Raw genomic sequence first — 24,651 nt, 5'->3', positions numbered from 1 at the left:
GGAGATCTGAATCATTGTGCATTCCGAGTCCTACTGAACAACTAAGTCTAGTCCCAACAGATTTTCTGTGCATACATCACAACACAGATGCTTTCATGTCTCAAATCTCTTGGGAACACTCTATGTTTTGTCTGCTTTGTTTCTTAATGATTTGCAAACTTTTAAAACTTGGCTGTGTTGCTACTTTGCTTGTGGGTTCAAGAAAAGACAAGAATCCATAAACCTTTGATCCACATGCTACAAATGTACTAGGAAAAAAAGAAAAGAAAACACAGTGCTGTCAACAGGAAGATAAAATGGTTGGTTTGTATGAATGGGGACAATTAGTTCCAAGAAATGTGATATGGCAATTGTTTTGGGTTTTTTCTTTCTGAAAAATCTATTTCTTTGCAAGAAAAATTTTTCTGTGAAGTATTTTAGAGAACATTTTACATCAGATTAAATCACAAGGATACTTTTTCTGGTCTCACCACAGAACTGAGACAGGATGTTGAGTTTTATAGTTAGCTGCAGGAAATTTTTTAAAAATGTCATTAATGTTTTTATTAGCCATAGGCTTAATAATCTAAAGGATTATTAGATCTCTTAACAACTACATTTTTAGGTATCACATTTCAGAAAGTATGGGCTATGATTTTTGCAAATCTCACTGCAAGGAACTCAGCCTGCTGACGAGTGAAACAGAAAAGTTGCATTCAGAGGCATCTCTATTTTAATAGTGAAGTTTATCCAGCAGAACATGCTACTGCGCAACAGGCAGCTGCTTAATTGGCTGGTCCAGCTGAAAGGCAGTGACTACCTGAGGATGGCAATTTTCCTTGACCTCATCAAGATGGCTTTAAATTCAATGCAAATAAAAGCTCTGCTTCTGGTGCAAACCAGTTGTCTTGGCTCCCTCTATGGTCAAAGGAAAGGAATAGGCACTTCTGGATGGCAACCGAACTCATTAATACCAGCTGCCTATCTTTGGTGGAGTAACACATCTTGATCCCCAATGACTATAGAGGGAACCTCGATGAGCAGCTTAGACTGGAATTCAAACCTTCAACAGTCAACACCAGGTGAGACGAATTATAATGAGTGGTACAACTGATACATATATTTAAAGCCAAAGTACAACTGTGCCCATTAATTCAGTCACGTGGGTCGGGTTTCAATAATCCAGATAAGCACTTGAGATTTGAATCAAGCTTTATAAATATCCATTTCATATTTGAGTCAAATGTAGCTATAAACTGAAATGTGAGAACCTTATACATATATTAGAGAGCAGTGTTATGAAAATTGCTAGCTGAGAGGGCAAAACGAGGGGGATGTTTCATAGCTTTCCCTTGAGTCAAGGGAAGCACGGAGCAAGCTTGCAGTTTACATTATGCCTGCAGCCCTCTCCAAGAAAATGGGAGGATGGTTGTTCTCAGTTTTTCAGCTTTGGTGCAGGGTCTATGCAAACTATAATTTGAAAGTAATTGTGGTAATTGCTGTAACTACAAAAGTTAACACACGCAAGCTTAATTTTGTTCACATAAAGCTGTGCCAGTAATGGCATCATTCATCATTTTCTGTTAAAACAGTAACAGGTGTTAATCTCCACTCAGCAATGGGTGCAATGCGAGTGAGCAGTAAGCAAAGTGCCAAAAAAGAAAAAACACCTTCAGAGCTCTCTGTCACAGAAAAACAATTTCTAGTAATATCTCTGTAATTGGACTCAAATGAAGAGTGAAAAATTATTTGACTTTTCAGTGATGGGGATTGTTAATGAACCCATTTTTTCTCTTCCACCTTAACTTTCTGTAGGAAGATCCATTTTAGCTCTGTACAATGTAGTCTGGAGTAATAGATGTCCAGCTGCTGTAATCTTGTCAGTCCTCCCACTTGCGGAAAAATAATCTTTATTTTTTTCTTTTTTGATAGGCTGCTGAACTACTACCAGGTTTTCAAACATAATGGAAAACAGTGCAGAGAAGACTGCACTTTGTAGGACTTTAACAGCAATTTTGCTATTTTTTTTAGTTTTAACAGCAACCTTATAAGATTTTAAGTGCCTCGCACATCCTGTCCTCCCAGGGTTCTGGCTGTTATCTCTGAGATACGCTTGGCACTGTATCGTTGGGTCTTCTGCTCACTGCCACACAATGCTACCTTCCAGAGCAAGAGGATAGCCAAAATCTCCAGTGTGTTTTGTTTGTGCAAACTGGTTCATCTAGCTGCACTCAATTTCTCCACCCGGCTGATTTTAAGCATGTAGCAGAACATTTCCCATTAAGTGTATACATAGACCGGTGTAATGCACAGTTAGTTCATGCTATGTATTTGGGAGAGTTCAAAAGGTAATGCCAGGTGCATCTGCATGGTTTTGCCTAAGTAAAAGCATGCATTTGTGCTGTCTGATGCCCACGCTTCAGTTACAAAGGGCTGCACCTAACTGTGCAGTCAAAAGCCATTTTCATTAAAAATAAAGCCCATGATCCTGATCTTGTCTGTCCTATAGCACATACTGCAATATTTGGTAAAGAACAACGTTGTCTGCCTGATCTACTTCTTGCTCCAGCTGATGAGGGTATTTACAGCCCTGTCTGGAGTAGCTGAGTCAGGTAAATACAAGCAAGTCAGAAAGATGAGGTGAAATGATGGAAAGACTTTTGTAGGCAGGAAGATGCCTGAAGGTTCAGCAGGCGAGTCAGCATTTGGGTAGCTCCATGCTTCTGAGAATCTGGTGGGGAAAAAAAAACAGAAGAGCATAATAGAAAAGATCAAAACAATTTTCCACAAACAATTCATCATAAGCTAATCTCAAAGTATTTTACAATGGAAGGCTTATCTTTCTCCCTTTTACAAAAGGGGAAATTGAGGCACAGAGAAAGGATATGAATATATGTATAGAATTTTGACTACATTCTTCAGATTTGCAAAGAATTTCCTCCTAATATTGATGTTGTGCTTTCTAAAGATGATCAGAAATCAGAACTTCCAACTCAGTGGTTATTCTGGAATAAAAAATAAATTATTGCAAAGCATAAAAACTAGCTGAACATTAATATTGATATGAGACTGAAAGCCACAAAACATTGTGGCTTACAGCCATAGAAATATTAAAATTTGAATGTTCTTCATCATTGTGTTATGTTATAATGTTCAACAGGTATAATTAATAATGATGTGGTATAAAAATCCAATAGGATTAATTAAAATGATAAAACACTTCTTATTGTAATGTCTTATTAAAAAGAAATCGAATGAACAGTGCAGGTCTCTCTGCATCCACATTTTTGTTTATATAAGCACATTTCTGCAAAATAATTTGACTGTGAAACACTACTCTTCATAGAAAAAGGTTCAGTTTAAACTTTGTCTGAAGTCTTGTGTGTGTTGATATTATATTGGGTGAGTTTTATGCTGTGGAATTACTGTCATGTCCAGTGACATCAGCATAGACCATGCCATTAATTTAGGGGTTCACCCCTCAACCGCATGTTTACCTTTCTGGGTTGAAGGGTTGGAGAAATTTGTTCATGTTGCTAACATAGGATGAATGGAGATTTAGGCTGTTGAAGCATAAGTGCTGTTTGAAAAAGTTGTGCTATTTACATTATACACAAAACTCTCTGATGCACAGAGATATGGATGAATTGCTATGTATACATCTGATATAAATACACCACATTAAAATATCGTGTGCTCTGTATGTGCCTGTCAAAATGAAATCTCGTAAGACAAAATTTCGGGTAACGATTGTACACAAACACTTTAACCAAGCAGTATGCTTTGAAGAACAGATTTTGTCCTAAATTGCAAAAGGAAGACAGCTGTTAACAGAGGAGCCATAATTCATCTAACGCTGCTGAAATACAAACTAAGCTACATGTTTGCCATCAACAACTTCAGTGTCTGAAGACGCATGCAGTGATACAGAAGCAGAAGGGAGAAGCGCAGCTGGCTCAAGCACAGCTGGCACCTCCCTGGGAATGTGCCAAAACTCTCCCTGCCACACACAAAGCTCCTGGAGCTGGAAAGGACCAAGAATCCAGGGCTAAACATTGGCAGCTACTTACCAGCAGATGAGTTAGGGACACAAGATATCTAAGCATATAATTACATTTTTTTAATTCCCAAAATACAGACTGCTGGTGCACACAGTGCTCTTGGACAACCAGGAAGGAATTGTGTAGACTTTCCAACTGCTAGATAGAAAAGCTGACATAGTCACAATGATGACATTTGAAAAAAATTACAAACATGGCAAATAGGTTGGAGAAAGGCTGATGGGAGATATAAGAAAGAAAAAAGTAATCCTTGAGGTGGAAACACATTTTTTGAGCATAAGTGTGTTAATGAATAAACCCAGTTCTCTTGAATTTTATTAATGCATGGCTCCTGGTCATACCTAGGGAGTGTCTTCAGCACAGACATACAGTCTGACATATTAGCAATGAACCTATTGACATACAAAATATATGTTCTACATGTTTCAAATATTGAGACTTCTGTGCACTGAGAAATCTAGCTGGTTTTAAAATATCAGTCAAACCCAACCTCTGCGCAGCATTACTTCTGGTGTGAAGTGATGTGGCTCCTTCGGTTTCAGCAAAGCAGTGCCTGCGTGGAGCAGCTGGCATGTCTGATCTTCATGCATGGTCTCCCCTTGATTTCACTGGATTTGGGATCAGCTGCAGAGAGCACATGTGTTTGGGTAATGGATCTGCCTCATTTGAAATCTCTGGCTTTGAGAAAGACCAGCAGCTAAGCAGTGCACCCAGAAACTTTAGCAGGAAATGAAACTTTTTGCAACACACAAAAAAATGTGCAGGGATTATGTTTTTCATATGAATATAATGAGATATGGTAGATATTCCTTCACCTCTCTGGCTGATCCTTATAGATTAGTCAATGAGTGAAGGCTTTCCCAAGTGGTCCTGGTTTTGTTTGTTGGGGATCTTTTGTGTTTGTTCTTTGTGTTTGTTTTTTTCTTTTTTATTTTTGATTTATTTATATTTAAAAGAACTCTGAACTGTAAAATCAACCCATATCTTTCTTTAATCATAGATCTTATTTAAAACCTCTTATCAGTAGTGAAGATTTTAAAAACAGAACTAAAAAAGAGAATTTCTTATTGTGTTTGAGAAAATCATTAAATGTAAAAAATGTAAATCACAGAGATGGCCTTAGTGCTGGCAAATGGACAAACCCCAGGAAATGTAAATTCCACAGTCCTTTTCAAGAAAAGACCCTCCCTTTCCCCCCAAAAAATAAGAAGAATGGGTCATTGCTCATTTTTTCCCAATACTCTATTAATATAAATTGCAAGGTAGTGAAGGGTGCGTTTAGATAGCATATTATGATATGCACTCAACTTTTAGCTTTATAATTATTTTTAATAAAGGAGTTTCAAATACCTGTAATTTTAGCTGTTTATTTCACAATTTGCATATTTTTCTTATGCCTTTCAACTGCTGAATTTATTCCGCCAATTATTTTCTTTTTTAATAATAGGTTTGTATGCACAGGTAGATTAAATAAAAGAAATTACGTGTGGGATGTGAGTTCTCATTACACAAAATGTTTCTATCCCTCTGGCTTTAGAGATAACTTTCCAAGCATAAATTGCTTCAGTAATTCGTTTTCCTGAATATATTACATATTATTGCATAAATTTGTGGGGAGCATTTATCGTCAGAAACAGAGAAAACATATACAGGAGTCCTAGGATTAACAGAACTGTTTAGGTCCAACTTAAAATAAAACAACACTACAATCATTTGGTACGGTTCTGAAGCTTTTTGGCTTGGATATGTTTTAATGCTGTCTTTGTTTTGTATGACTCCTTAAGTCATCTTTAAATTGAAAAAAATTAACATAAGTTGCATATTTCTTTATGCTATTGTGGCTTAGCTCTTCAAATGGGGTAGTTCTAATTCAACAACTACAACAGCACTGACTGTCCTTTACATGTCTTAGGACACAAATACTTCATTTCTCTTTTTACCATTTGCAGCAGTTCAACAGACCTGAAACTTCTAAAATTAACAATAAGAAGCTTTTTTTTTTTTTTTTTTTTTTTTTTTAATTTTTATTTTGATCACTGCATCTTTTTTTTTGGCAGAGTGAGGTTTAAAACTCGAGCTGGAGGAAGCCCAGTGCCACGTGGCTGGTTGGAGCAGCATGCCAGACCGCGGCTGCCCAGAGAAGAGTAATAACCTGCGGAGCCCCACATGGCAACTTTGCTCTACCTCAGTGTGCAAAAAAGAAATCAATAAACTGAAATAGAATTACAGAGAATTTAGTGATACAAAAGAAGGAGGAGGTCATTAGATACAGAAATTTGGGATGGAAAATGGAGTAATATTGAGGACCCTTATTTAGCCTACTGGAGTCAAATGGTTACCCGACAGAAATCCATGGTAACTTCAGCAGCCTTCTGTGGGGCCTGGATTTCATCTTCTCCAGCCATGAAGCAAATATTTTTGTCTGTGAGGAGAGAAAAGAAAAAACAATGCAAGTATTCCTAGCACACACAGTGAATGGATTAATGACATTAAACCCTTCGGAATACAATTAAATCCTGCATTTTATTTTTAAAAATAGAGCAATCATGTTGATATGTGCAGCTAAGGCATTTCTTCCTTTTTTTAGGAAAAAATACTGCATGATGACATCACCTAACAGTGCATCGCTTCTCAGGGTCTTGTGCAGAATCTTAATGTTTACACTAACAACATAATTTAAGAAAGTATCTTATGTAAATCCTTGAATCTCCTAGGGTCTAGGAATGAAATGTAATGCTAATTTGATTTAGTAATTTGTTCTCTCTCCCCAGAAACATACAATTACTGCTTTTGAAAGGCTTTTTTCTTTTTCCATCACGCTAGGACTAAATTGGAAGTTGAGTCGGCAGCAAAGCCCAGGCTGGGAACATAGCAGACCTCTGCTACTCAGCTTGTTACCGGCCAGAACACACAGTGCTGGGAGATTTATTTCTGAAAAAGGAATGTTCATTATCTTCTTTCTTTTTTTTTTTTCCCTTACAAAAAATAGAAACAAAACAAGTCTTCTTGAAATTCCATAGTAGCAATAATCTGAACATGAAATGTGAGCTAAAAGTAACGTGTCTGTGTGTCTAGAAGAGAGAGGGCTTGTTAGCTGTATGCATGTCTGTTTGCAGGAGAGAAAAGGGGAGGTTGTATATGTGTGTACAGTAGTGTAGAAATAGTTCATCTAATGAGTGGTTTCCTGTTCTGATCTGTAGATTTTCCTTCTTCCATGAAAAGAAGGGGAGATAATTGATCTGACTTCCATCAGCACATAAAAGAGATTGTCGGCAATTTGCTTTCTGCAGGGCTACTTAAATACATGGTGATGTAGCGAGCAGAAAGGATCACCCACAAATTCTGCAGCAGTCATATATTCATGGTAGGCACACCCAGGGCACTGATGCATTCCATCATTTGCAAAGTATGACTTTCTTTTCTTTCTCTCCCTCTTTCTTCTCCTTTAAGGATACACGATGTCCCTCCAGGTTCTGCAGTCTGGGTTTGATTAAATAATTATAAACTTCAAGCAGCAGATCTATCATTTACATTCCTGAACATGCCAACATGTGCCTTTTGTGGGGATGCCAACCAATACCAAAGCTTCTCTCATTATTGTCATTGAAAATACAGTGGTTCAATGTTTGTGCTATTTCCTGGATTTCGGCGATATAATGCTGCCCAGCAATTTGCTGTTAGTGCCAACAACACTAAAGAACTTCATAATAAATCCTTTCTATATTTACTCAGTCCACCACTGTGTCACTGAAATTAGCGTTTTACGATCTTATGCTCCAAAGCACCTATTTTCTCTCTTTTAACTCCATGCTATTATGAATCCTAACAGAAAATCCATCAAAGCATGGTTTGCTTCAGCTTTTCTGTATAACGATTGCTGTCAGTCATGTTTGTTTTCTGAAAGGATGTGGAGTTTGTAGCTTCATGGTAGATGACAGTAAAGATAAACCAAACTAACAAACAAGATGGAGTGTTTAATTTAGAGATGTTACAAAGAAATTGACTTAAAATGTCGGATACCCCCGCTTCATGCAGGCTAAAGTAACGGAGGACAAAATTTACAAACAGAGAAAGATACCACAAAGTAACAGGACCAGATCCTTCTCTGACATCCAAATGGGCCAACTCCGCCCATCTGAGTGACAAGCAGAGTGAAGAGAGAGGGTTTGACTCCACTGAATAAAAATGTCATGCTAATGGAATAAAATAATAATCAGTGCAGGGGCTTTAGCAAAGTGCTGTTCTCAGGAATACTCCAGCCAATTCATTACAGAAACTGTGGGATCGTTGGGGCTCAAATACTGTCATTATCTGGGTAATCTAGCTTTTTGCTTAAAATGGTGTGGAAGAGAATAAAATAGTGCCTTTCGCCCCTCTGAGGATTCCACCTCAGAGGGGCACTCCTGTGAACCCTGAGTTTGGGGGCCTGTCCAGGAGGTTGATACGGGGCCAAATTCCACTCATTTGGAGTGGAATAGGTAAGGTCCAAGCAGAGGAGCAGTTGGTATTTAAAAGATTGAGAGAAAAGTGAGAAGCAAGGATTTTCTAGGAAAAGGAAGAACAGCTTTGATAGAAAGGAGAGAGAGCAGAGAGAGTTTTGCAGTGGGGAAAGTGAAAGCAATGCTTTTGGGAAAGAGGATTATGACTGGAGAGAAGGAGGCTTGTGAAGAGACACACTGTGAGACCCACGGTAGTTTTTTTTCTTGCTTGCTGAAATAAGTGGAGGTTGGGATTTTTTGACTAGTAAGAAAAGCATCATTGCTATCCTTTCACAACCCCCAGCAAGCTCAAAGGATTTTCCTGAATACTCTGGCAAAGAGTGAGTCCGCCAAAAAAACCCCTCATACCCCAGAACAGAGTATTTTGGAAACATGCATGTGTGCGCGCGTGGAGTCACGAGGCTGGGAGGAAACTGCTCTGTAATCTTAGCCCTCGTGGCAAAAGCAGCTCCCACAGCACTGTGTGATGTGGGTGCACGCAAGCTGAGTTACAAGCTTTCACAGACACAACCTATCGTTATGAAAATCTCACGGCAGAAGTCATTGAGCCTGCCCTGTCATGCCCCCTTACAGTGGTAGGAATGCCACGGCTGCACCAGTGAGAGCATCAGGGCCACTCCATGGACCAGGAGGAGAGGCCACGCTTTGCAGGATCCGTTGGAGCATTTTCATTAATCACAGGGTATTTTGAATAACAAGAATGCTTGCGAGGAAAGTAAGATACTGCATGGCAAAAGCCCTACTATCTGATTTACAAAGTGAAAGCCAGGGTTGTTTGGCTCAGCAGCTTGCAGTCCCTACACCCCCTCTTCTTTCGGTGGAGGCCCGCGGGATTTACAGCAGGGTACCAGCCACCAGAGGACACTCTGACTTCTCCGGGAAAACAGTGCTCTGGACAGCACGGGAGCACCAACAACCGACTAAGCCAAAGGGATCCTAAGGCTGAAAACCAACCTGATCTTCAGGTCAGACCTAGAGCTATTCTGTAAACAACTTCCAGGGCATAATCTACGGTTTGCTTTCCATGAGACAAGCTACAAAGCAGGATTTTCTTATATTGGGTTGTACGCCCTTGGACTAAGCCACCTATTGAGCTGCTTGCTTAAGCGTGGTAATGAGACAGGCACATTTGATTACAACAAAGTGTTTCAGCTAGTTGAATTATTAAGGCAGTAACCTAGCTTTTTCTCTACTTTGGAGTTTTGACATATTCATGCAGCAGTAAGTGCTTTTTGTAACTTTAAGACCCCATGGATGATGGCAGGGCATGGAACACATTAATAAACACAAAACACAAAAATGTTGATACAATGCTGTTTGCATAGAAGGCTGGCTGTGTAGCTGTATATGTAATTAGCTATATGTCAAATGTCATACATGCATTAGGTGAAAACATGGGACCAGATATACAAAACTGCCCAGTTTATGCCTCAGCTGGGGCCTCTTCCCTGGTAGAGGCATTCAAACTTCCAGAAACTCTGGGAACTCAGCATATAAAACAGCAAAATGAAATGAAAAAGAATCCAAACAACAAAACCCTCCCTGTTTTTCTGTTTCTGATTTTTCTACTCTAGATGTATTGTTCAGATTCTTTCCTGGTTTGAATCTGTTGAGTTCAGTATGGATTTGCTGCTAGAATTTACATAGAAAGGTATTTCTGTACCATTATAAAAGACATCAATTTCTGGAATAAAGAAATCTCTCCTGGCGTGACACACTATCATGGCTGTATTCTGCTTACAGAAGGATGCGTTGGCTCCTTCCTGTTGGCACTGAGGACACAGGTACGGACAGGCAGACTATGGGTTCATATATCTGGTTGGAAGTAACCGGGTGAACAGGCTGGCACTGCTTCCAGCTAATCGGAGCAACTCCACTGAACTAAGCGATGAGCCTACACATTTTATGAGTTTAAGTGGTGAGCAGAGACTGATCCCTAGTTCTCTAGACTTCTGGTGTGACCAGAAACCACCTCCTTTTCTGCTTCTGATTTTCCTCAGTAGTAAGGAAAACTGAGCTACAAGAACAATATTTCACCAACAGTTTCTTCTAAAAGTATTCTAATAAAAACATCCTGAAACTAGCATTCAGCTACTTCCTTTTATAAGTTCTTTTTTGTTCAGAGTTTTAAGATGGTGGTTTAAAAAAGTGGTTTTAATCTTAAATTAAAGAGCACAAAAGAGAGTAAAAATTGTTACTGAAAATAAAATTTTGCCATCTAACATGATTAAATTACTAGCTCAACTAGTTACTTTATAGTAACTATAGTAGTATATACTAAAATTATGGTAGTCTTTCCCTCAATTTGTCATAAAATAACAGGGAAAACATCTATCAAGACGATTCTGGACTTTAAAAAATATGAGTATAAGCAACTGGAAAAAAATTGTGGGTGACTTTTTAGAGCCTCTGAGATACTGGGGGATACAGCAGATATCAACGTTAGTTTAATTTATTTTGTCTGCTTCCATCTGTGCACACTGCGCTGCTGGCTTCTTACGATGCTTGATTTGTTATTTTATACCTCTGTGTATGAAGGTCACTTACTTTACTTATGTTTTCACTTATGGGACCTCATTCATTTCACAAACCACTACTGCAAGGATGATAGAAAAGTCTGTTGAAAGATATGAAATCCCTATGATATAAAGGTGGCAGTGATTATTCTCACACTGTGACCACTGGGAGGAAATTTCCCTGACTTGATTCTTGGCCTGATTTTGGACACTCTGCTCCTGCATTAACATCTTTGGTAGATTAGCAGTGATACAGGTTGCATTCTACCAAAAGACCTTTGTTAACAGTGTCCAAATACACTTTTAAACTATGGGATTTCTCTTTCCAGCACCTTTGACAATACTCAAGCATTCCTGCGTACTTCTATGCCCAGCAAAGCACTTTAGGTGTGCTAAAAAGGAAGCAATGACACCAATATTGATTATCAAAAGCAAACATCAAAAGGAAGCAATGAGACCAACAGACACTATCTTCAGTCCATTTCAGGCTCTAGGAATTTGATCTTTCTCATGTCGTTCTCCACCACATAACATCCGGATGCCATGTTGTCACCATACACCCCTAGCTTAGTACAGTGCAACCCTGATATGGAAACCACTCACATAGCTCAGGTATGTGACCCAGACATGGGCAGAAGAGTGTTGCATATTTCTTAACTACAATCCCTTCACGTGTACCTATCTTCACTAATCTGTCCATAGCGCCAATTACTACATCTCTATTTTCCATTTCTACAGCCTGCTGAATCCCTGTGTTCATGCTTCCCTATTGAACACGGCATGACTTTCTTGCCTTATTCTCCAAGTCTCTTGCTCCAAATTGCCCCTTTGGAAGCATAATCTCTAGACAGGCTCTAAGAAGTGAATTAGGCAACTGTTATTGTAAAGATTTAGTCATCCTCTTAGAACTGTCTATATCTTACCTTGGATATCCATAGGTGTAAAATGATGCACGTTCTTTTCCACTTACATGTCTGCCCTTAGCCATGTTAGTCAGCTCACATCTGAAGGTGGAGCAGATGTGCAGTTGAGGCTCTGAACTTTGCCTTTCCAGTTGTTCTCTTGAACATTCAGTTCTCCACTGATGCCTTTTTAAAAAAGGCTAAAAAAAAAATGCAAGATTAAACAGGACTTTTTTTCCTAGTGTCCAGCAAAAGTCTGCTTGACACTAGGAATTACTTCTGCCGTGATCATCATTAAATAATATCGCTGCAAGCAAAAAATTACATTATGCAAGCCAGATAAAAACAGAACAAATCCTTTCAATCCCTTTGAGTTCTTGCCACAATGTTTTATCCAAACTCATATACTCAGGCTTCAAGAAAGTACTGTAAAAAAATCTGGTTTGGTGGCTGGGGTCTTCACTGATGCTGTGACAGGCCATGGGATTCTGCCACACTTGGTGGCTTTTTTATGGGTCAAGGAAAAGAAAAAGTACGTGGATAGCAAGAGCAAATGGCTACAATAAAATTGCAGGCGTGGATCCCCTTGCCATGTGGTTCTGGAAAATGTTTTCTTCTGAGCCAACCTAATCCAGTGGAAGAGTGCATACCTTCAAATACTCGTGGTCACTTAGCTGTTGGCATTTGCTGTACACTTTAAGAAGGGCTTTCTAACATGTTTCTACCTGGTTGAGACGAATTTTCAAAGACCTATTACATAAACTATTTCAATGGACCCGGCTTATTTTAGGACTATAAGAACTATAAGGCTGAAACAGTACCTTAGCTCATAAAGTCCAGTCACCTGAGACTGTAGCAGTTAACTGTTTTGCACAGAAGAGCCTGGAGTGTATTTGGCCACACAGTCCATCCATTGTGTCTGTCAATGATTTCTCAACACCCACTAGAAAGATAAAAGACCAAAATTACAATGAACTTCATTAACAAAGCAAGAAATCAATGATATCACCAAAGACCATGATAGAGAGTTTATTAAATGCATATCCAGTATCTTTTCAGAAATGGCTTCAATATCATGTCATAGAAGAGTTATTTTTTAAACAAAGCATATCTTTCAAATGTGTAGCCTTGCCAGCCTGGTGCAGAGGGAAAAATTTACCCCCCACTGAACTCTAAATGGGGAAGTTGGTTTCTGCCACTGCTGAAGGCACCAGTCAGTTGTTGGGGTGTCTTGTGTGCCTGACTTGCTTGCTGGCAGTGACCAATCTCCCCAGTGTTACTGGATACATTCAGCAACTCCCAAAACATTTCTGAGAAGCCACATAATTAATGAAGAACCCTGCAGGTGATCAGCATAAGCACCATTTGCCCATGACCTTGGAGACAAGCACAATGCAATGCAAGCACATTTCAGCAAGGAGCTGTTACCTGACCCTGCACCAGTCCAACTCTCCAACAGGCAGGCTTGTAGGTAGGCAGGGCTGAAACACAGTGTGTTCCAGTAATTTGGGATGACAGGGGAGACATTGCAGGTTATTATATCTAGTGCACATTGGAGCTTTGTTTTGTCTAACTTGTGCAATATTCTGGGGCTCAGTGCTCTCGCCCCAAAGTCTGGGCGGAAGCATGGGGGGAGAAGAAAAGGTAGTAAGGAAGAACAAAAACACTACTATACTCACACTGGCCCAACACAGAGACCAGGCCACATTTGGGACTGATTTAGAAAATTATTTGGCAGCATCTGTGGAAAAATGGAAGATCAAATGACACCTTTCTCTAATCTAAGTGATTTCTAGAAGTTAAACGTGAAGCACCCCAATCAGCCACAGTGATAACCTTTCTACTGTTGAGCTCGTATTGTCTCCTTTTGATGCTTATGCATGTGGTTATATACATCCATATCTAATATTTGTCAGTTGCTGGGGCCTCAAAAATTTCACACGGGATATGGAAACCCTGTTTTGAATATGTGAGCCTATAGCAATAGGTTGGCCATTTTAGTTACTTTTGGAGGCCCATTAGTGCTAGTCCATGGCACCACTTTCGTCCTATAAGCACCTGAAAAATAATTGGGTGAGAATAGGGATATCAGCCTTGACACCTGAGTTAGAGTAAAAGCATCACTAAGCTCTTTGGTAGGTCTGACCAGAACAACATCAGTGGAAGAGAGGCAGTTCCTCAAGATCATTCCTCAAAGACCATTCCTTCGCTGCTGTTGTGATGACTTTCAGTGAGTGAATATTCTCAGAGACGATTGTTCTGATACTAAAAGAACACAGGACACAGAGATATTACTGTGCCAATACAGGCTAGTGCTTTAGCTTGTGTGTTTTTATTAGAGCTGAGAGAGTTTAAGAAAAGAGCCCTGTAACGTGCATGTCCCCCTGGTGAGTTTATGCATGCTCTCACAGCTCTAATAAAAACATATGATGAAGGTAAATTAGGGCAGATGACTGCTTCTGTCAACACTGAGCAAACAGCATCTTTAAGGTTTATGTGTGACTTAGAATTCAAGAATGCAGACTTTGTTTTTCATTGATGGGCTTGTTAAAGAAAATTCTTTGATAGTTCCAGAGGAAAAAGAAATTATAGAGAAATGTGAAGAGATTAAAGGAAAGAGAGAACCTTGACATCAGACGGGAGCTTGTTTGATTAGGTCACTCTATAGACTAGAAATAATTAAAAATAAAGAAGACAGATGGAGGATGTCAGGTGCTTAAAACAACATCTTGAGTCTACCAGTGCTTGTGTTCGTGCGAGCCAAGACTTCAGGCTTCACAGATGTCGAACTTGTCTTTTGGCTGAGGATCTCAGGAGGATGAAGAGAGGCACCAGAATTTAGTGTGAACAAAATGGAGATTGTGCAAGTCTGACAGCAGTGAAGAACATTTGCTGGTATTAACAAGCAGAGAAGGAGCTTTCCTGTCACTGTTCTGGGGCAGGCAGACAAGCTTGCCTCTAGTCTGGTTCCGTGTCTTTCAGTCCTCACCTGTTGCTGATTGCTCAGTCTGCCTTTGAATTAATGAAGTGGCTATTTGCCTTAAGGAACAACTTGTTCCAGTCCCAGGGGAACTGCTCCCGCCTGCCTGGTGGCTGCAGGGGCAATGCCAGCAGCCTGGCAGGTGGTGGCAGATCAAAAAGAAAAACTCCCACAGAGCTCCTGGGGATTTCCTTACTAATATGCTGATACATACATTAGTTGACTGACTGACACTGCCTAAATATTTGTCCTTTACTGCTGTGTTTGGCCATGATTTTATAGCAGCTTTGGTGGTTTGTGATTTAGCCCACTTATGCATGAGCTCCTTTGATTTTTGCTTGCTGCCCCCGTCTGCTAACCACCACTGCAGGATTAGGGAGGTTGACAGGCCATTTCACCTGAGTTTTCTCTTTCTTACTGAGAAATGAATGAGTTTTCACCTCCCACCTAAGTGCTGAAGTCAGTAATGGAACATTAATGGACTTTGACAGAAACTAAGGAGGTCTACAATCATATTTACCTTGCACAACACTATATATTAATCCAGAAGCTGGAAGGAGTTCTCAGTGTCTGTACATCTCTCCAGAAAGTATTTGCATGTTTGCTAAATTCACACTAAACAAGGATGCCTGGAAACAGCACAGATAAGCTACTGTTTCCCAGTCAGCACCAGGTTCAGCTGGAGCCAGAGTCAAGAGTTGCTCCATAAAAGACCAAGACAGACCAAGACTGTTAGAGGGAAACAAACCAGAAATATCAGTCTTCACTGTAGTCACTTGGAAGCTTGATGCTTAACCAGGAAAGACAGACAGGTACCACAACTGTTCAGGTGATCCTGGAAACACAGATTGTTTAAGTATCTTCCCCAATCTCACATTATTTAGAACAGATACCATTTGTCTTACTACATAAAATGAAATAGGTAACTTCCTTTTTTTAAAGTCAACCTGATAGGATCATGCATGGTATTTAACTGCAGTGATAAAGACATATGGTTTAGGAATTCAATTATATCTAAGTTCTCTAATAAAGCTAGAACAGCTGGTTGCCAGATCCTTGGAGTGCTCCAACTTTGTCAGGAGCATCCAGCATATTTTAAAACCATCTCTTGACCTCATAGAGGAGGTCAATGTTTCTCCTGGCAGCCCACTAGTTATTTTTTAAGTGTCTTTATTTTTTTCTGTGGCGTAATGCAATTTTACTCATTATCACTACAAATGTCAGACCAAGACTAGCAAGATTACAGCAGTAGCTGGAGCATATGGTTGAGTCATATGAATAATAATCATAAATCCTTTTTGACATTGGCCCATTATTACATCCTGATCATGTCCCCTTGGAATCTCTTGTTTGGTGTAATGTTTAAGTCATTATAAGGTATCTCTGGAGGTCTAGATTTATAGAGCTCTCTATTGGAGAAACACAGTATTAGCAGTATGTTTATACAAACATAAAACACATGAATATTATATACCAATATATCTACATGTAATGTTTATGGCCACATACAGGAGAAGTAATTAGTGATTGGCAGTCAGTAAAAGAAATGTTTCTGATGACAACTTAAAAACACACTGTAAGTCTAGATGACAAAGACATTGCCTGAACTGATGTTAAAAAAGGAAAACAAAGTATAATCATATAAAGAAAAAAGATAGTTTTTACAGTTTTAAATGGTGACTTTTTTTTATCTTTTTTGTTTTATTTTGGAAGAAAGAAGAGTGGAGCAAGGTGAAGGTAGCAATAACAGTAAAGTTCTTCACATCTTGCTAAACAATGTTTGCTGTTTTCAAGAGGATTTTACAATTAGAGGCTACCAATTTCTTGGCCTTCTGCAGCAGGCAGTTATGGGGTCACAAAATCCCTGGGTATGAGAAGCCCAAATTATGGGGAAGTATTGGTTCAGATAAGGGACATCATAAAACTGAGCCTTCTGGATTAAGAAAGGGTCTCCACTGAGATACCATGTCATGGGCAGTCCAACTATTTAACAGGCTAAACCCAACACAAACATGTTAACTGAGCATCCTCAGCTAGCACCGTTGACTAAAATGCGATGAAAATGACTTCATTTTTGTAATGGACATTTTCTCAGTCATGGCAGGTTTCTTTTTACCAATACCACGACCCAGCTGTCTCTTTCTATATTTGAAAACCCATGTTAGCTGCTGAGGCGGTCTTACCTGGTGACTGAGACGATACCCAGCATAACAGCCAGAACTTGGAGGTACACCCTATTTGTTTTCCCTCCCATTGTCTCCCTTCGTTTTTGCCCTGCTCTTCTGCTGTTGTTCTGTTTTTAAAGAAGGGGAATATTTACAGGAAATGACTATTGTTCAAGAACTATTCAGCTCTGTTTTGCGGTGACTCCCCCATTTCTCACTTAAGCTAATATGCTAAGTGTACCAGCAGGCAGCTGGAGCATTGATTTATTTTAGGCTGCGCCTCAAGTGCCTGTTACACCAAGTTTTCATGCAGACTTGCAGGCTTCTCTATGAGAAAGACCAGCAGCTAAAACCTCGGCTGCCTCTCAGCACAAGCATGTGCTGCCTGTGCTCAACGCTCACCTGATTCAGTCCTGAAAAACCCATGGGGGAAGGACTGTACAAACAGGTTTGAGCCATCCTGCAGATAATGCCTGGTGAGATGGTGGCCTCACCAGTTGGGGATGTAGGCTACATCTTGATTCGAAAGGGTTGTATTTGGAAATCTTTTTGTTCCAAGTACAAAAGTGATAAACAAAACAAAATTAATCTAAACACTAAAATACAATGAAAGTCAGTCTCCAGGGCTGACCAGCTGTCCTGACCTTCACTGGAAGATAAACCAATTTGGTACAGCTGCGATCATTAAACAGGCCAAGGCAAAGACCTGAATGCTTGAAATGATACGACATATTTGTGTTGAAAAAGCAGCTCTGCTCTTAATTGCAAGAGTGTTGTGGGGTTTTTTTCCTCCCAAGAGTCAGCATGCTCTATTTTTGTCTCTTGCAAATGAGTGAAATATTTTGGTATTTGCCAATTAACAGGGCTTTTGAAACTGCTTCCTATTTGAAGAAATGAAGCAGATTGCAATATACAGAAGTTATCCAAGAGGATACTTTAGACAGATGCACCAGAGATGACATCTCTCTTGTCATCAGTAAAAATGATACAGAGCATATTGCTAAGTTATTCAGCAATTTCCAAAGAATCCTCTTTAAAGCACAATAAGAAACAGATCTTGGTTGTCTTCTCATGAATGTCAGACTTAAACAAAAACACAGAATGCACTTGCAACCATTGGTGTGAAAGGGTACTTTCAAGTACATGCCTATTAACTGAAACATTCTGCTATAAGATATCAAAAGACTGCCTATTTGCCACAAACTGCACAAAGTTATACTCATTTTTCTTAGTGGCAGTAAATGGTTTTAATGCAAGTAATGGAATTTAAAACCAGAAAGTCCTTATTACAATTCAGAGTGCCCTTTGTCCTTTGATAATGAACACCATATTAGTGTCTTGAAGAAAAAACAAAACCTTAAAATAGGATATGTTGTTTCAGCATTTTGAACTAAGTGACCAACACTTTACAGTTGATTGCATTTAATTGCATATAGACAAAAATCTAAAAACAAGTTCCAAACTCTCAGTCATGCCAGTGATGAGAATAAAACGAAGATGGACTAACATATTATAAATTAGAAAAATATGCCAGAAAGGGATAACCTTTAAAAAAAAAAAAAAAAAAAAAGTCATGTGTGATATTTGGTATAAAGCAATTGTATTTGCTGTGCTGGAAAAAGACAATAGGGAAAGGCAAAGCCCAGCAAAGCAGGGGCATGCATTGCATAAAATGTATCCCAAGAGGCTGCTGGAACCAAAAGTATTGCAACTCTAATTTCTTTTACCATAAAACTCACTTGGTTAAAAATATGAAAGTAAGATCTTGAATCAAAATAATATTTCAGCTACGAATGTAGAACAAGGAAATTCTATTTTTAGCATGGATAAAATTGATTATCATACTAAAACAGGATAGTATTTATATAGCATGTATAGAGTTTATAAAAAAAACCAAAAACAAAACAACAAACCTATTTGCATCTAAAATGTAATGTGAAGGTTTAAAGCATATTTATCAAGTAAACAGGCTCTGTGATACAGAAAAAAGAAGGGTAACAAATTATCCTTCCCACTAAATCAATGGGTACTCATTAGACCAGAAATTTCAGCTCAGTTACATCTCTATTTGTAATTCGTTTAGACTAGGTATGCCTGGTCCTTCTCCATATATATGGCTTACGATATTTCAGTAGAATATTCCTTCTCCATAATCTTGCTTGATAAAATCTCAGAAGTGGATGAAAGTTTTTCAAGAAAACTAAAGTGCTGTCAGGGCTGGTTAAGATATACCCACTGTGAATGAAAAGAGGAGTTTTTTTAATCAGATGAGCCCTTCTTCTCCTTAATTAAAAATGAACAGACCATACTTAACTGCATTATCAGATTACTATTGACATAACACAAACTAGCAAGGAACAGAACTCGCTTATAACAACAAATATGTTGCAAAATTATAAATATGTCTAAAGACTGAGAACACATTTTACAATTTCAAATTTTGGTTTTGTTTAAAATTTCAAAAATGCCATGGTTTTATTTCAGGTCAGAATGAGTTAACATTGGTTAAGATTTGGGCATTTTGAATGGTAAGCATTTTTTTTCAAACTGGAAACTGTAAATACTGATTAGTTTAAGAAATGGAAAATATGAATAGTGACCAACTCAAACTAGTTTCAGATGAAAAGTCTGAGCTAGGATTATTCTTCAAAGTATATTTTCCTTTATTTTGTCTACTTCACTTATAAATCAGTCAAGTAAAAGGCTATTCAGTCCATCTATTTCCAGATTATTGCAGTGTTGTATCATCTCATCATATGAGTAAACTTCCCTTCACTGTATTTCTTACTGCTCCTCCTGATTGAATCCATTTCCCAGAAAGCTGTCTACCAAAGTGTGCCAGAGGTACACAGAGGGATTGGGACGAAGCTGAAATCCCACTGCAGCACCCAAAACCTCCTTACAGGGAGTGTCGCCACAGTCTTTGCCACTGTTTTCTAAAGGACTAGAGTTGCTAAGGAGAAACCATGATTTTGGGAACCAAATTCCATCTAGTTGTGATGAAGTCTCATTTGAATGCTCCCGGGATCATATTTAAGCTTCCTGCCTCCCTGCTGTGGAGGATGACAGAAGTATGGGGAATAAATGTCACAGTTCCCTCAGGTTATCTGTGTGACATTACCCTGCTTGCCCACCAGAAGTTAAATCAAAGGAGGCTGCTGAGGCAGAAACCAAATGAACACATCCCCACTCTCCCCAATAAAAAAGAAAGAAAAAAAAAAAGAGGAAAAAAAAGAAAACAAGCAAGAACTTGGAGGGCCCAAGGTAATAGGTTTTGGGCTGTGACCTCAGAAGTGAAAGTCCATTGCAGGCCTGGTCAGGTTTGCCCATCAAAGAGCATAAACTTTGCTTCAGTGCTGGATCGAAACCTTACACATTTCTGGCTTCAAAGTAGGAGAGCAGTGGCAGAGGTGCAAGCAATGTGAAGGGGATCCTAGAGAAGTGCAGGCAGGAGGTACAGGCAGAAAAGCAGCTTTCCCCAGCCAAAGGTGATGCCTGGGGCTGCCTGCACCAGGTGGTGGTCCAAGGTCAGGGTCAAAACAGGAGAAAAGACTCCTTTTGCTATAATGTTCCTGCCCCTGGCAGGCAGATACCTCTATGGATTGAGGGCACACCCTCTCTAAGTCACTTGAACCAGTTGCTACCATGGCTATGTGAAGAAATAGTGCTTGGAGGTGAACCTTTTGCATAAACACGAATAGTAAATTATGGGTGACAATCTGGAAAAAATGGACATAAAAGTAAGGCACACAGAGCCAAGCTATTGCATCAGCTATAACCCCAGCAATGAGAAGAGAATTGGATACAGCTTGCAATGTAATGCCCAAAGCTGCTATATATTTAACAAAATTATATTTACTGGATGATAACATTCTTCTACCACCGTCTGGATTACTGAAAATAATGTGTGTCTCTGAAGATTTACAATTAAGTGATAAAGCAATGTTTTTCTGTGAATTAAAGGGTGTCTTTGATTCTCCTAGAAATATGATGCCATCTTACCGTGAAGAGATTTTTAAGCGCTCGTATAATTTTCATTATTCTTAATGGTTTTGCACAATGGAAGCTCTCTGAGAAGAGTATAATCTATATAAGCAATGGACAATAGCATTGCCTGTAGGAACTAAGATTTCTTTAATAGCAGTTGAAATATTTATTACTAATCAGCTATATATGGCTTTATACTAACTTGAAAGACAAGCCAACTTTGTACAGACACTACTGAAGGTACAAGACAGCTTTCCTGTCATCAGCAAAATGATATACAGCAAACTATTGAATAATTCAACTAGAAATGCTCAGAGATCACCTTTACAAAATATGAAACAGAACCTCCAGTCTTTCTTTGATGTTAAGATTTTACAGAGCAACAATAATGCACTGTGGATGAAGAAGGACATAGCTTTGATAAAAATATATGATATTCAGTCCTACATACTTTTTAGCCATGTAACACTGCATTCTCTTTACAAGACTTTTTTAGTACTACAAACGCTTCAGAAGAGTAAAAATGTGATGCGTAATAAAGTTGTGACACACAGAAGAGTTGTAAAAGACTAGTCTATATTTCCTGGCCCCAGCCAACTGACAGGGTTAAAAAGGTTAATACCCAGACACAGGACACCAGCGGCTACTGTTATATGGGGAAATCTTTTATTTTTTATGTTACTTGTCATAAGAAAGGCAAAGAATATCTTAAAGCTCTTTAAATCAAGCCATGCATCCTCAAACAAACAACTCTAAAAGATCCAGATCTAATGGAATTATTATTTATTTTTCTGTATAGTTTAGAACTCAATGCCTGCTGAAAATAATCTTCTAAACTACCCTAAACATATTCCTGTACATTATACATGATGGTAACACTTGCTTTTTATGGAGTTTTAGATAGAGGATGTGTTTTCATGCACACACTGAGGAATATGACTGCTTGCATATTTACTTTTTTACTTTTTAATTAAAGAAAGTTAAAAAAAAATAAAATTCTTAAGAAGCTCAGATTTAAATTAATAATAAATAAGAAAAATAGACACTGATTTATATTTACTGTCCTAACTACCATGTCATTCCATGGTATTTAGGTGCATGAATAATTTCAAAAAACTGAAGAGACTTACATCTACTTAAGCATAAAACCCTCCAAATTCATTACAGAGAAAGTAGCTTTAGAACTTTCTTTTTTCAACATAATGTAATATTAACTTTGTGTACAGTTCGAAAGGTGCTAGTTAGTATGATTTTCAGTGGAAGTTATAAGCTTTTGGCTTCAGCAACACAGCAGTTACAAGGATTCCTTTTCAAAGAGAAATTCCAGCCATTGATTTGGTAATGATATAGCCTTTATCTCAAAAAAACCAGACTATTTATGCTTGAGGAAAAGACCTGCCTGTGTAAAAGAATGTTCAGTTTTTCTATATTCATATTTATAGGACCTCTTGCAAGATACTCTGGAATATATTAGTGGAGCTGGAAATAGAGCCATCAGGACTGAGCTTGCTTCACCCCTCCTCACTGCAGAAACATCATTTACTACTAAATCCACCCACAGAGTTCTAGAAAGGGCATTTTTAAACATTGTTTGTTTATTTTGTTTGGATTTTGGTTTTTTGTTTGCTTGGTTTTTGTTGTTCCATTTTTTAATCTGTCTTCAGGCAAATGCATTATCTGAAGAAAAATATTTATATTTGGACAGTATTTTATAGAAGGCATTTTTAACTTCTAATTCAGGCTTCTATTTACAAAGGAAAATTTATTGCCTCTCATGGTAAAGATGATAGGAACTTCTTGCACATGTTTTATATTTAAATGCAAGCCTTCATATTATGACTGAGATCACTGTTATGCGAGTAACAACAGGTTGTGCCATATACAAATATAGCACATGGTTATCTATGCACCATCTAACCCCACCATGGCACCATCATCCTTACCACAGAGGCATTTGTGACAAGGAGGGTAACTACCTCTGTCCTAATTTACTACTCATGAGCTACACAGCTTCTTTCTCTACTAATAAGGCAATAATGGTCAATCACTATTTTATCCTTAATTGGGTTTCCATAAGGGATTGGTAGAAAAATCTCTAAGTAGTAAAATTATGAAGAATCCAATCCAGAACTGCAAAGGATTGCAAAGGACTGCAAAGGATGGACTGCGAAGGATGGACTGCAAAGGATGGACTGCGAAGGTTGGAGGGCAAAGGATGGGCTGTGAAGGACTGCAGTGAGTCCTGCTGGCCTAGCAGTGGGTCCCACGCCCAGTGTGTGCTGAGCTGAGCCAGCCCTGTAGGCAGAAGAGCCCGGGTTGCTCAATATCTTATCTCAGTTAAGCAATCTGCCAGGTTCAAGTGCGCAGGGTCCATGGCAAAGATAATCCTTAGACCAAATAAGCAACCACAGTTAATTGAAATTTGACAACACAGCATTATTCACTTTGAGTATACATTATAAACATTGTATATTTATTCTGACTTTAGTCATACCTTCATACCTTTCGTATATGTAGTTCAAGATACTGAAATCCTGGGAGCAGCTTCTGTGTGACTGAGCTGTAGTGCGGTCCTTGTTAATGATGCATAAAGAAACCTGAAAAAAATCAAGAACTGCTTAAACTTTAAACTGACACTCCAGCCAAGCCAAATATTTTCTGGTATACATAGCTACATCGCTGCTCTTTTTTTTTGGGGGTTTTTTTTTTTTTGGGGTTTTTTTTTTTTTTTAATTATTCATATTTCCTAAGCTGCATCTTTCCATTTGCACAGGTCACCTAGCTCTAAGGCCAGTTTCCATTTTATGAGCAGATGTGAAAGAGCAGGTTAGGTAGGAAGGCATCTGTTATGTTCTCTGCCAGATGCTTTGTTTCTTTTCTTTCTGTCGTTAATATTTAGTTCTTCATTGCCTGTCTCTCTTCAATCTAATTTTAAAGTCACAGACAGCAGAATTCTGATGGTGGGTGGGTTTAGTATGGAAAAATACGGAGATTATTCTTTTAGTTCATTTACTTTTGATGATAGTCATTCGAGAAAAATGTATTTCAAAAACCAGGCTATTTTAATCAAATATTATTTTGTCTGGTTTTTCTAGATGCAATCAGAAGGAGTATAATGCAGCTAAGGCACATTTGCTTAAATAAAAGCAGCAGCAAATAGTAACAAAAACTAGATCTAGCAATAATTACCTAAGGTTTCCCCTGGTACCATAAATTCATGGGGATCTTACTTCCCAGGTCAATATATTTTGCATCTCCTAGCCCTGAGAGACCTCATTATGTAAATTGTTGTGGTTGGGAGAGGAAATGGTGCTTCTGCAGCCTCGCAAGCACTGTCCTGAGTTGTGGGGAGAGGAGGACAACAATGTCTTCTTCCAAAGACAGATTTTGGATGTTCCAGCTACTAGTTTTGTCCAGTCTCTTTACATCTAAATGATTAAAATAGAGAAGAACTGGAGAAAAGGGGAGGGGAATACTCCAGGCCTGGTAGAAAGGGCAAAACTTCTGCATTAGTAGAAGAGATCTAAAAGGAGAAAACTGTAAAGGGTTAAAAAGCTAGATG

At 38.6% G+C, this 24,651-nt stretch overlaps 1 long non-coding RNA gene across 1 annotated transcript; it reads right to left on the bottom strand.

The window, feature by feature from the left end:
- Window positions 1–1,978: 1,978 nt before the first annotated feature.
- Window positions 1,979–23,680, bottom strand: LOC115614752. Its single transcript, XR_003993837.1, has 6 exons — window positions 23,592–23,680; window positions 12,779–12,900; window positions 12,026–12,143; window positions 6,380–6,462; window positions 4,531–4,664; window positions 1,979–2,710 (listed from the first exon to the last, which is right to left on the bottom strand). It is a non-coding gene; the product is annotated as an uncharacterized LOC115614752 (long non-coding RNA).
- Between the last annotated feature and the right edge of the window lie 971 nt (window positions 23,681–24,651).

This window comes from Strigops habroptila, chromosome 11, assembly GCF_004027225.2.
Source record: "Strigops habroptila isolate Jane chromosome 11, bStrHab1.2.pri, whole genome shotgun sequence".
NCBI lineage: Eukaryota > Metazoa > Chordata > Aves > Psittaciformes > Psittacidae > Strigops > Strigops habroptila.
This window is presented reverse-complemented; position numbering and strand designations above follow the sequence as displayed.